Raw genomic sequence first — 11,569 nt, 5'->3', positions numbered from 1 at the left:
TCTATCTACAATAGCCAAACCGAGGAAACAACCTAAGCACAGAAAAGCAGTGGACTGGTTAAAGATGTGGTATATAAAGATAATGAACCCTCAGTGACCAAAATACATAAACTCATGCCATTTGTGGCAACATGTTTGGAGCTGAAAAGGATTATGCTAAGTGTAATAAATCAGAAAGAGAAAGATACATACCAGATGGTACCTCTTACATGTGGAATTTAGAGAAACCCAGCTAAAGGTCAGATAAAGATAAGCTTAAAATCTAGCCCTTGAAGCTGACTACAGAATTGAAGCACCCACCGGGAGAGGGGGTGCGGAAGGGGCAAGAACAAGGAGAGGAGGGAGGACAATGAGCTATGGCCATGGACTATGGGTGATTAGGTGGCAGGTGCCCTGCAGTGGTGATACCTGAGAGGGCAATACCTTACTACCCAAACACCAGCAATAATGTAAGCCAAGGTTACCTCAATTAAAAAAAAAGAAATGGTTTATAGGTGATCTCTTTCATTAGATAAACACACGAAATTTTTCTTGGTGATGTCTTTGTAGAAGTGAAATAATTAGGAAGTTACTGAAGAAAAGCAAACATTAACAACGCCAGACACAGCAGGTCTGTTGCTGTGTATTGTGAACCCCTAGTGTGAAAATGCTCTTGTGTGTGTTTGTGTATGTGAAAGAGCTACAGAGAATGAGAAAGTAGGTTAGCAAGAGCATATTTTTCTTCAGTGTATTTTTATTTTATAATTTTGGTGCATTATTATAAATTATGATGATGTTTTATTCAGAATTCCCCAGTTTATACATGTTGTCCTTTTTCTGATCCACTATCTATCCTGGCACCATGTTAAATTTAGTCATTGTGTCCTCAGGCTTAGTTTGGTTGTGACATTGGCTTGGGTTTTTTTGCTTGTTTTGGAAAAGTATTGTTGAGTCATTTTGCAGAATGTTCTTTAATCTTCAATTTATCTTACTTTTTCCTTATATTATAGTGGGGTTATATCTTTTGGGGAGAAAAATTACAAAGGTAAAATGGCATTTTCATCACTTCATATCAAGGGTACATATTATTAGTAAGACTTATCTTACAATTTTACGATCTTATCTTACGCTCTTACAATTTTCCCTTTAGCCACCTAGATGTAAAGTTATTCTTCTGTTTCACACTGGAATGAAGTCATCAGCAGCAGCACATATTTAGTGGATGGAGAGTGCTGCTCAATTTCCTGAGGGATCAAATATTTATATAATTTTTTTTTGGTAATTTTCCTACTCAGGAAATATGCTGATTTTCTATTCTTTTAAAATTTATTATTTATTGATTTAAATTGTATGATTTGTCATTGAGGTAGCAGTGGTTTGCAACACTGTATATGATCTAAGGTATGGATTCACACCTCTTCAGATGTATGTTACCACCAAAGCACCCATAATCTTCCACCATAGTCCTTTGGTCTCTCTCCATTCAATTATACCTCACCCTCACCATCCCCCTTTTGTGGCCTCAATTCTGTGATCAGATTTCTAGGATTTTTTTTGGTTCAGAAAAAACTAAACTAGAATAACACATTTAGAATAGGTCTTAATAACAAACTAGAACTGTGAAAAAATATTCAAATAGTCTTCAATCATTTTATCACTTAGACATTTCAACAAGAAAATTTGATTTTCAATATGATATCTAATAATATAAATAGATTACACAATGTCAGAGATATATCGTAACAGTTATCTGATAATGTGACAAAGACTATAATAAAAATTTATAGATTATGTTACAGGAGCATATAAAATAATTTGCAACGGAAGAAATATCTATTATTCATATTATGTAGAAATACATTAGGCAGTGAGATAATGAAGAGATGTAACGGGGTGAGTGGCAAAAGTATGCTAGATGAAAGAAGCAATATTTTGAAATTAATGGCTTATTTGGAGGGTAGTCATTTAAAATGACTGTAATATAATATGGTAGAATTTAAAAAAAATAGAAAGAAGGGTGATAATAAATGACCTAATATAGTTTAATAAGGGATACAGTTTTACTTTATCTTTTGGGTTACAGTGAAAAAAAAAAGTATTGGTGTGTTTTAAAAACATGGAATATTTTACCAATTAATTGGAATTCTAATGATTAATAAGATAATCATTTAACATGATATTATCAATGGAAATCATGTACTTTCAATGTTCTCTTTATTATTTTTGCTCATTTGTCTTGTAATCTTTTATTTCATTTTGCTTCATTTTTCTCATCTTACATAATTCCTAACATCTTTTCTATCTGTTTAAACTGTGTCCACATTAAATTTTGTAGAGAAAAGAATACTGTTCATACATGAAGAAACTCTCTTTCTTATTGGTCAGATAGCACATTGTTTACTCTTTTAGGTATCATCACCTTGGTAAAGGAAATACTTCATGTGAGACTAAAAGCTGTGTGGACCCATAGATTTCACTCAATGAACCACCACATTCTTACACCACTTCAAAACTCACTAGCTTCTTCTCAGATATTTTTGGACCAATTATACTTAGTCATACATAATGCCTAGCTTTGTTACTATAGATTTGGATCTGTGAAAAGAAAGACTTTCTTATTTTATAGAGAAGACAGAGGGAGAGGGGAGAGGCGAAAAAGAATCAGTCATCAAATAAATGATTCACTGGTATTGTCTCAACAAAGTGAAGTTCCCTCATTGTATTCAAGCCCTTACTTTGGTGTTTCTCAGGTGTGGTGGCCTCCTTGCTGAGGGGAGCATTCCCTGGTTTTGGCCTGAGGTGAAAAGTAGTGGTGAGAGTACTATTTCAGGAACTTTGTTATCTTTGTTAGTGAAAAAGTGCATAGCAAACAGAGAACATCAGTTATAAGCTTTACACTTTTTAAAAAAAGTGCTAATCATAATAGCGGGAGAAGGGGAAAATGAACTGATAGAAACTGACAATTAAGTCAGTGTAGTTTTGATAAGGTTCAGAGTATTACAAACACATTTATATCCCATGAAATATGCTTTAACAAGAAGATTGCTTTGTTTTGTAAAGAGATAAGTGTTTTTCATCCTTGAGTTATGAGTATGAAATGTGACTTCTGAAACTGCTGAGCTCTACATTTTGGACAATTTAAGCTGAAAAAATAAATTATTTTTTTTCAAGAACATAAAAACATGCCCTAAAACCCAACCCCCCAAAAAATGTGTGGGTAGCAACTGAGAACATAAATAATCCAACTTCAAAAACTAAATTCCTTCTCACTCAGGACATTATTATTAATAATTGAAACTATGCAGCTCCCCTATGGGTGTTATTGTAACTTACTCCGAGTACATGTTAAATAGATGTTTGCGCTCTCCAAGTAAGAAACAATGACCAAGTTTAAAAGGATGTCTGAGAGGTTAAGGGCAGCATGGCCCTTCTGAGAGACAGTGAACAACAGAGAGTGGTACAAATAAGAAAAAAGCTCTTTCATTTCTGACCCATGAAATAATTGCAAGAAATATTCTGGAAAGACAGATGGTTTAACTTTAACAACCCACACCTAGAAGAGAGTTTATAAGGATCTACTGACTGGATAGTATTACAGGGATAATATTTTCTTAAGAAAGTACTGAAGTTGAACAAAGTAACTGGCAGGCGGACCCTTTGGAAGGGGTGTAGCTTTGTTCTTGGAGCAGAAATGTTTGTGTGTAGCCAGTTTGTGGAAACACACACTGCTGGTATTTAAATTTCTTTCTATTTGTCAGAAATGTCCAGAGATAAACACTGAGTAAAGGATCTTGTTTCTTTCCTGCTGGGTTTATTTGGTACATAGGGAACACTTTCAACACTCTAGTGTGGGTGGCGGCAAGGAGTGACCTCCTTCATAGTCTTCTCTCAGAATTAGAAAGGAAAGTGTTTCTCAGCTTTTGTGTCAAAAAGCATATGTTCTATGATAACACTTTCAAGAAAAGTGAGCAGGATATACATATGCTACAAGGAGGAAAATCATTTTGTTCCTTTGACTACCAAACGAAAATCAGATTTGCTGAGTGAAAGCAATCAGAAAGGTAATCTCAACCTACCACCTACCTGCCTCTTGAATTTTCTAAAGTCTTCTGAGCTCTTACTTCTCTGGTCTAAATTAACTTTTAACTTTTAAGCTTGCAGCTTTAAATTTGATATATATTGCTTTGGTTACTTTTTCTTTACATTTATGCAAACACTATTATTACAACTAGCAAAGCTTTTTTTCTAAGAAAAACTAGGCAAGTATACCATAATTCTGTAACTCTAGTCCAATAATCTTTTAGATAGTTATCTTTTATATATATTAAGGACTTAAGCCATTTTCATTTACCTTGTTTCTCAAGTTCATATATTGACATAAAAGCACACTGATATTTTTAAATAAATTCCTCTTTTTAGCTTCAAAAACATTATAGCATTCTTCATGTACAAAATTAGCATTGCATGAACTGTTTTAAATACAGATTTTTAATCAGAATTTTAATAGCTAAATTGACTTTTTATTTTCTAAAGCAAGTCTTTTTTTGTTATAAAACTATGCACTTAATGAAGTAAATAAAATAAATCATCATGCCAGATCAACCCCTTTCCAAAACTAAGAATGAAAGTAAAATTCTAATTCTCTGTGCACAGAATAATGATTCTACACTTAATGAATGTTCACTGTGGCATAATTAAATCTAATTTGTTCAAAGAGCAATGTTACTCTATGAAAGCTATAAACATTAAGGTAATATGCCTTTTTAATTTATCAAAATTCTAAGTATATTTTCAAGAATTTTTGTAGATTTAAAAATTGCATAACAGAACTTATTTTCTAGAATATCTAAGATATTTTTGAAAATCTGAATACTCTTAAAATGTCTTAAGCAAGAGGAAAGTGCACAGAATGAAGAAAACACAATATCCTTTGATTATTTAAATGCTTAGAACAATATACAAATGTTTATGAAGTAAGACTGTTTTATGTTCCTCATTTACACAATCTAAAGTATCTTTAGCATCTATAATGCAATCATAATCAAATCTTGAAAATACACTTAAGGAGGCCAGTAGTCAACATCTCAAATCTAAAGTGCTTCATTTGTGGTGTTTCTCCTATTCAAAGATGTTCACGTAGAGAATGGTGTCTATTTAATTTTCTATGATTTTATTTATTATCACCTTATCCTCTTCATTTTCATCTTATTCTTCCTCTATTTTATGAATTATTTTTAGTTGCTCTCCAGTGATGTTTTGAAACTTTCTTTTAAACTTCAATTGTATTGCATTTTATATGTTCCTTAAGTATCCGCCATACTTTTAAAAACTGCTTTTAAACTGTTCTGCATTCAAGAATATTTCTCCCATCTCCTAGTAAATGGGTCTAGATGTATATATAGCACTACTATGAAGTGAATTCTGACTGAATGGGAAACCTAAGACAACTTGAAGAAGTAGGATCACTTCTCTATCTCTATTTTGGTTTTTTGTTTTTTAAGATTTATTTATTTATACAAGAACTGGGGTACAGACAGAGGTGTGGGAGGGTGGGAGAATTCACCAGAGACAGAACAGGGAGCAGAACAGGCAGATGGACTGAAGATATTGCTGAGGAGAGCAGCAGGCGAGGCAGGAGAGGTCTGCTGCGCCATGTGGGTTTCTCCCTGGCCGGCTGGGAATGGAACCCACGCTGCAGAGGCTGTGGGCAGCTCCACAGCGCTGTACTCAACCCACTGAGCCACGGGAGAGGCCCTATTTTAATTTTAATATTCACCTCGTCAAAGTTTTTCAGCCTATGTCATTATACTAAAATTGGGTTTATGCTCCCTCTTTTTTTATTTTTCGATTCACCCTTATTATTTGAGTGGATACTTCTCCGAAGAAGATATACAGATGGCTAAAAGGCAGAAGAAATAATGCTTGTCAGCATTATCAGGGAACTGCAAATCAAAACCACATTGAGAAATCGCCTCACACCTATGAGATGCTCTGTATCAGAAATGCCAGAAATGAAATGTGCTTGCGAGGTGTGGAGAAAAATGAATTCTCAGTACACTGTTGGTGAGAATATAAATTGGTACAACCACTATGGAAAATAGTATGGAGATTCCTTAAAAAGCTAAAAGTAGATCTGCCACATGCTTCATCAATTCTGCTTGTAATTTTTCTGTACAAAGAATGCCCCTATGTTTACCGTAGGACTATTTACAATAGTCAATATAGGGAACAAGCCAAGAACCCATTCATGGATGACTGAAGAAGATACACAATGGAATACTACTTATTTATTTAAAAAAATCAAATTTTTGCCATTTGAGAAAATGTGGATGGAATTTGAAGTAATTACGCTATGTAAAATAAGTCAGAAGGAGAAAGACACATTGAATGATTTCACACATGTGAGATGTAGAGAAACATGTAGAGGAACATATAAGACAAAATCAAACAAGCCTTACAGAACAGAGATTACCAGAGTGAGTTGGATGGTAGCAAAGGGTAGGGGACCAACCGTTTGTGGTAGAAGGTTAAAGAGATGTGAACTTCATAGTCCTAAAACATACACAGTGTTTTCAATCTTTGGTACTGCCATAAAAAATTAATAGAAGTCTCCTTTATTTCTGAAACACTTAGCAATTTTTTGCAAAATTGAAAGGAATCTTTAGATTTATTTTCCGCATGTACTGTCTCCACAAAGAAGGCATTCACACACATCTTGGTATGTCTTTCTTAGGATACCTTTTTTTTATGAGTTCGTTCTATTATTCTCTAGTCTCCATTTGGTCTGTATAGTTTTTTTTTTTAAAACTGCGCAAGTGTCTTGCATGTAATTAGCTTTCTCTCTGTGTGTGAGTGTCTCTCTTAAACACACACACACACACACTTATATACAGCCCACCTTCCCATTAACAGTCAATTCTATTAGTGCTGTGGGAAAATAGAACACTAGAGGAAACCAATATTTTTGCTTATTTTTAAGGAAAGTAATATTGAACTTTATAGCAGGACATTAAAAGAATGGAACATTTTTCTACTATTCTATTTTGCATAAATGGGAAAGTTTATGTGTTTTACCCACTTCTTACATGCCCATTTTGTGATGGAATATAGGAAAAGTAATATATATTTCCCATCTATTTTTTTTGTCTAGCTGATGAAAATAACATGCTATTAGATTATTTTAAAGCAAATGTAACTGTTAATCATGAAAACATTTACATAAATTCTTTGTTTAAAATTGCAGACAGCTGTATTTATACTGTGATTATAGTTTCATTACATTAAAGAAAGATACAGCTTAAACCTACTGTCTAATTTAGAGATAATATTTATATTTAATTTTTTTAAAGATTTATTTATTTATACAAGTACTGGGGTACAGGCCAAAAATGCGGGAAGGTGAGAGAATTCACCAGAGACAGAGCTGGAAGCAGAACAGGCAGACAGACTGAAAACACTGCTGAGGGGAGCAGCGGGCGAGACAGAGAGGTCTGCTGCGCCATGTGCGTTATCTCCCTGGCCAGCCAAGTATCGAACCTATGCTGCAGAGGCTGTGGACAGCTTCACAGTGCTGCACTCAACCCGCTGCGCCACTGGGGAGGCACCCATATTTTAAATTTTTGACTAAAATTGTTTATAAGAATTGATAAAACTTCTGTAATCAAACTAACCAATGCATTAGAATTAGAATTAAAGCAGTGGAGAGTATAATGAAGTCCATGAGAACATTCTCATCACTAGGATACCATAAATCATGTACTTTTTTGATAATATTAATTGATAGACATATTAACACTAGAGATCACTATGAGCTTTCTTTTTCTGAATTTAGAATCACTGCCTTATTTTAGGTCCTTTGTCATTTCTTCTCTCCCTTTTTCTCTCTTCTATCTGCAAACTAAACCTCACTTTTAGATTTTTTGATGCAGTGATAAAATAAATCATGCATATAAACAATTTTATTGATAAACTTACTCTATATCTCTCAGCAAGTTTTTAAGGGTAAAATGTTAATCAGCACTCTGTAAAAAAAATGTTAAATTCTTATTTTATATTTTCACTATAGTTATTATCACTTTAATATGTTTTAACCAATGAATATGCTCAATAAAAAGGAAATTTCTCTTAATATTTTTACTTAATTAATATAACTGTTTAATGTGTTATAAAATTATTGATAGCGTATGTAAAAATCAATGGTGCTATTTATTGAGTCCCATTATAGCTACTAATTTTTAGTAGAAACCTTAGGATTTTTCATCCATTCTTAGATATTGCTTATAAAAGATAGTAACTCATCACTCTTCTTCATTGAGTCTATTTTTGAAGCTCACTCAAAAGCAATGACGGGCCTCCCCGGTGGCGCAGCGGTTGAGCGCTGGGTTGCGAAGCTGCCCGCGGCCTCTGCGGCGCCGGTTCGATCCCTGGCTGCTCCCCGGCCACCGGAGGAGGGTCCCACATGGCGCGCAGACCTCTCCTGCCGCCCGCTGCTCCCCTCAGCAGTGTACTTCGGTCCTTCTGCCTGCTCTGCTCCCCGCTCTGGCTCTGGTGAATTCTCTCACCCTCCCGCGCTTCTGACTGTACCCAGTGCATGTATAAACAAAACAAACAAACAGACCAGCAAACAAATAAATAAAGCATGCCTCTATACAAAAAAAAAAAAAAAAAAAAAAAAAAAAAACAAAACAAAAAAAAAAAAAAAAAAAAAAAAAAAACAAAAGCAATGACGCATTATCTCAAAGCAATGATGCATTTTATATGGAACTCAAGAGTGTAAAACTTACAATGATCTGTTTTGTTATCTGTTGATCAAGCAGATATTACCATAAACTATTAGAAAATTTTCAATTTACGTAAGTTGATGATCTTATTACTCTTAAATCATTAATAGATGGATTTGCTACTCTTTGGTGTGATCCTTGCAACTCTCGCAAATGCATCAGAGGTTATTCGTGCCTTCCTCTGCTTATCTTCATTACAAATCTCTTATAGTTTATGCATTTGTTGCAGTCAAGTTATGATGGCAGCACTTTCATTTTGAACATAAATCCATACATGTATGGACTCTGAAGAATGGACTTGAGCTTCAATACCACCATCTCTTCTCTTTTTTCCTGCTGCCCTTTTCCTCATGCTGTTTGAGAACAGAGCTCTTCTCAGGCCTGCCTCTACCTGCTTCCTCCACTTGTTTTTTTGAGAGTCTGCAATTTGAGAATTCTTGAACATTTGGTCTTGATGCCTGTAAGTAACTAGAACTGTTGGGGATAAGAAGAAAGAAGCCTAAAGAACTCAGTATTATTGAATCTATTTATACTCCACTTCTACCAAGAAGGATTTGAAGTCAAGTCCTCAAAGTGGCTTCACTCTGAAGAGCTAATTCCCAGAACTGGGGGAACAAACATTTCTGTGGTCAGAGATAAGTAATGGGAAATCTGCTCAGACTATTCAGAGGAAACAAGTTTGACAAAAAACACCACTGGAAGAAATATATAAACAATGAAACACAGATTCTTGTTTTACAAAATTGGGGCTGAATGAGTTACTGAAGAATTTATTTAAACCACTGTTAAAATGGAATAGAAAAAAATGAATAAAACTGGCTATTATAATCCAAATCAAGTCATATTATTTGCTCTCATGTAGTAGAATTGTATGTGCTTTTCATGAGCTAAATAATGGGGATAAGCAATAAATTGAAATACTGAACACATGTCACCTGAATTTTTCTGTTGGGTTTTTCATTAATATAGGAAGTTACTTAATTGTGGGGACCACTTATTTCTTTATGGCATCAGTTGATTCACCTATAAGTTTCAGAAATTGAGTGTAAGGATCCTAATATTCTTTAATTTTTAAATATTAATTCTAATGTTTCAGAATTCTTTCTTTTCTTCCAATTTTAAGCTGTCTCCTTCATCCATAGCTTGTAACAGAGTGATGTTTGATTTTTTTATCACTACTTCCAAGTGTGGCTCTGGTAAAATATGTGCCATTTTGTCAACAAAGGTATGTTTTTTTTAAGCCCTCTCTATTGGAAAAATTAGTTTGCTTATAGTAGGTTTTTCATGCGCCAAGTTATATTCTAATTTTCCTTTATGGGAAAGAAATATTTGTTAAGCACAGGCAGATTTAATAAGAATTTCACCATTGTGCTTCTTTCCCCAGTGTTAGGACATTGAACCTCTGGTTAAGGTGTTGATAGCTAATGGTGAGACTGAATATGGAACAATTGAAGTCTATAATAAATTAATTTACCAGAGCAGCTACCAGACTGCTAAGATAGGAATGTGAAAGATCAGATTTTAATATGGTGTGATGATGAATGAATTTAGAGAAAAGACTTGGCTGCATGTGATCACTAGAAGCCTAAGGAAATCCAAGTCAACAGAGGAAGCTTGAAGCAAGGGGAGCTGGTCATGGTGTGCTAGAATTTATACTTCCTCTTAGTTCTATATTTTCTTCTCTAACACAAACGTCATTTTTTATTCTCATTATCTTATATTTGTATTATTAATAGTCTCCTTTTTAAAAATTTATTTATACAAGCACTGGGTACAGGCAGAAGCGCGGGAGGTTGAGAGAATTCACCAGAGCCAGAGCAGGGATCAGAACAGGCAGTCTGACAGAATACATTGCTGAGGGGAGCAGCGGACATGGCTGGAGAGGTCTGTGCGCCATGTGAGACCCTCGCCCGTGGCCAGGGGTTGAACCGGGGCTGCAGAAGCTGCGGGCAGCTTTGCAGCCCAGCGCTCAACCGCTGTGCCATCAAGGGAGGCCCCAATAATCTATTTTTTTTGTAAGATTTATTTTGTTTATTTATGCATGGAAGAACTAGGGTATTAGGCCAGAGGTGTGGGGGTTGAGAGGATTCACCAGAGGCAGAGTGGGGAGCAGAACAGGTGGATTGACTGAAATTCACTGCTGAGGGGAGCAGCGGGCGAGTCAGGAGAGGTCTGCTGCACCATGTGGGTAGCTCCCTGGCTGGCCAGGGATCGAACTTGTGCTGCCTGGCTGGGGATTGCTTCATAGTGCTGAGGCTTAACACTTTGCGGCACCAGTGAGGCCCTGAACTCTTTATTAATATTTTTCAGTTGTAACTAAACTCTCTTTTCCTATAGGAGCATTCCTTAGATTTCTCAAAAGTGAAAAATCACTGTTCCTTTGTCCCATTTCTTTTCTGATACACACCTCTGTTTAGTTATAGTCACACCTTATTGCAAATAACTTTTTAAATAGCTGCTCCTTGATGGCAAGAATTGTGTCATATTTGCCTTAGTTCTTTGTATTTTGGGGCTATGTAGAGGAGACAATAAATCCTTGCCTAATTCAAGTGATGGAATCTGAAACTAGTCTTTGTCTAACCTTCATTGTTGAGAAGCCATCATATTTAGTTTAATGCAATATAATTGATAATGGACTCCAATTCATTACTTTATTATTTTCTTCAATCTCTTGATTTTTAAGTTGTGATTAAAATTTGAGACACTTTGGAATAATCATCAGATTATGAAGTTGGCAATTAGACAATATTTAAATTGGTGCAACTTTATGCCATCACTGGATTCCTTGGGAAACAAATTCTGGGGTGGAA

Source organism: Talpa europaea (assembly GCF_964194135.1).
Source record: "Talpa europaea genome assembly, chromosome: 4".
Lineage (NCBI taxonomy): Eukaryota > Metazoa > Chordata > Mammalia > Eulipotyphla > Talpidae > Talpa > Talpa europaea.
Note: the sequence above shows the minus strand (reverse complement) of the source record.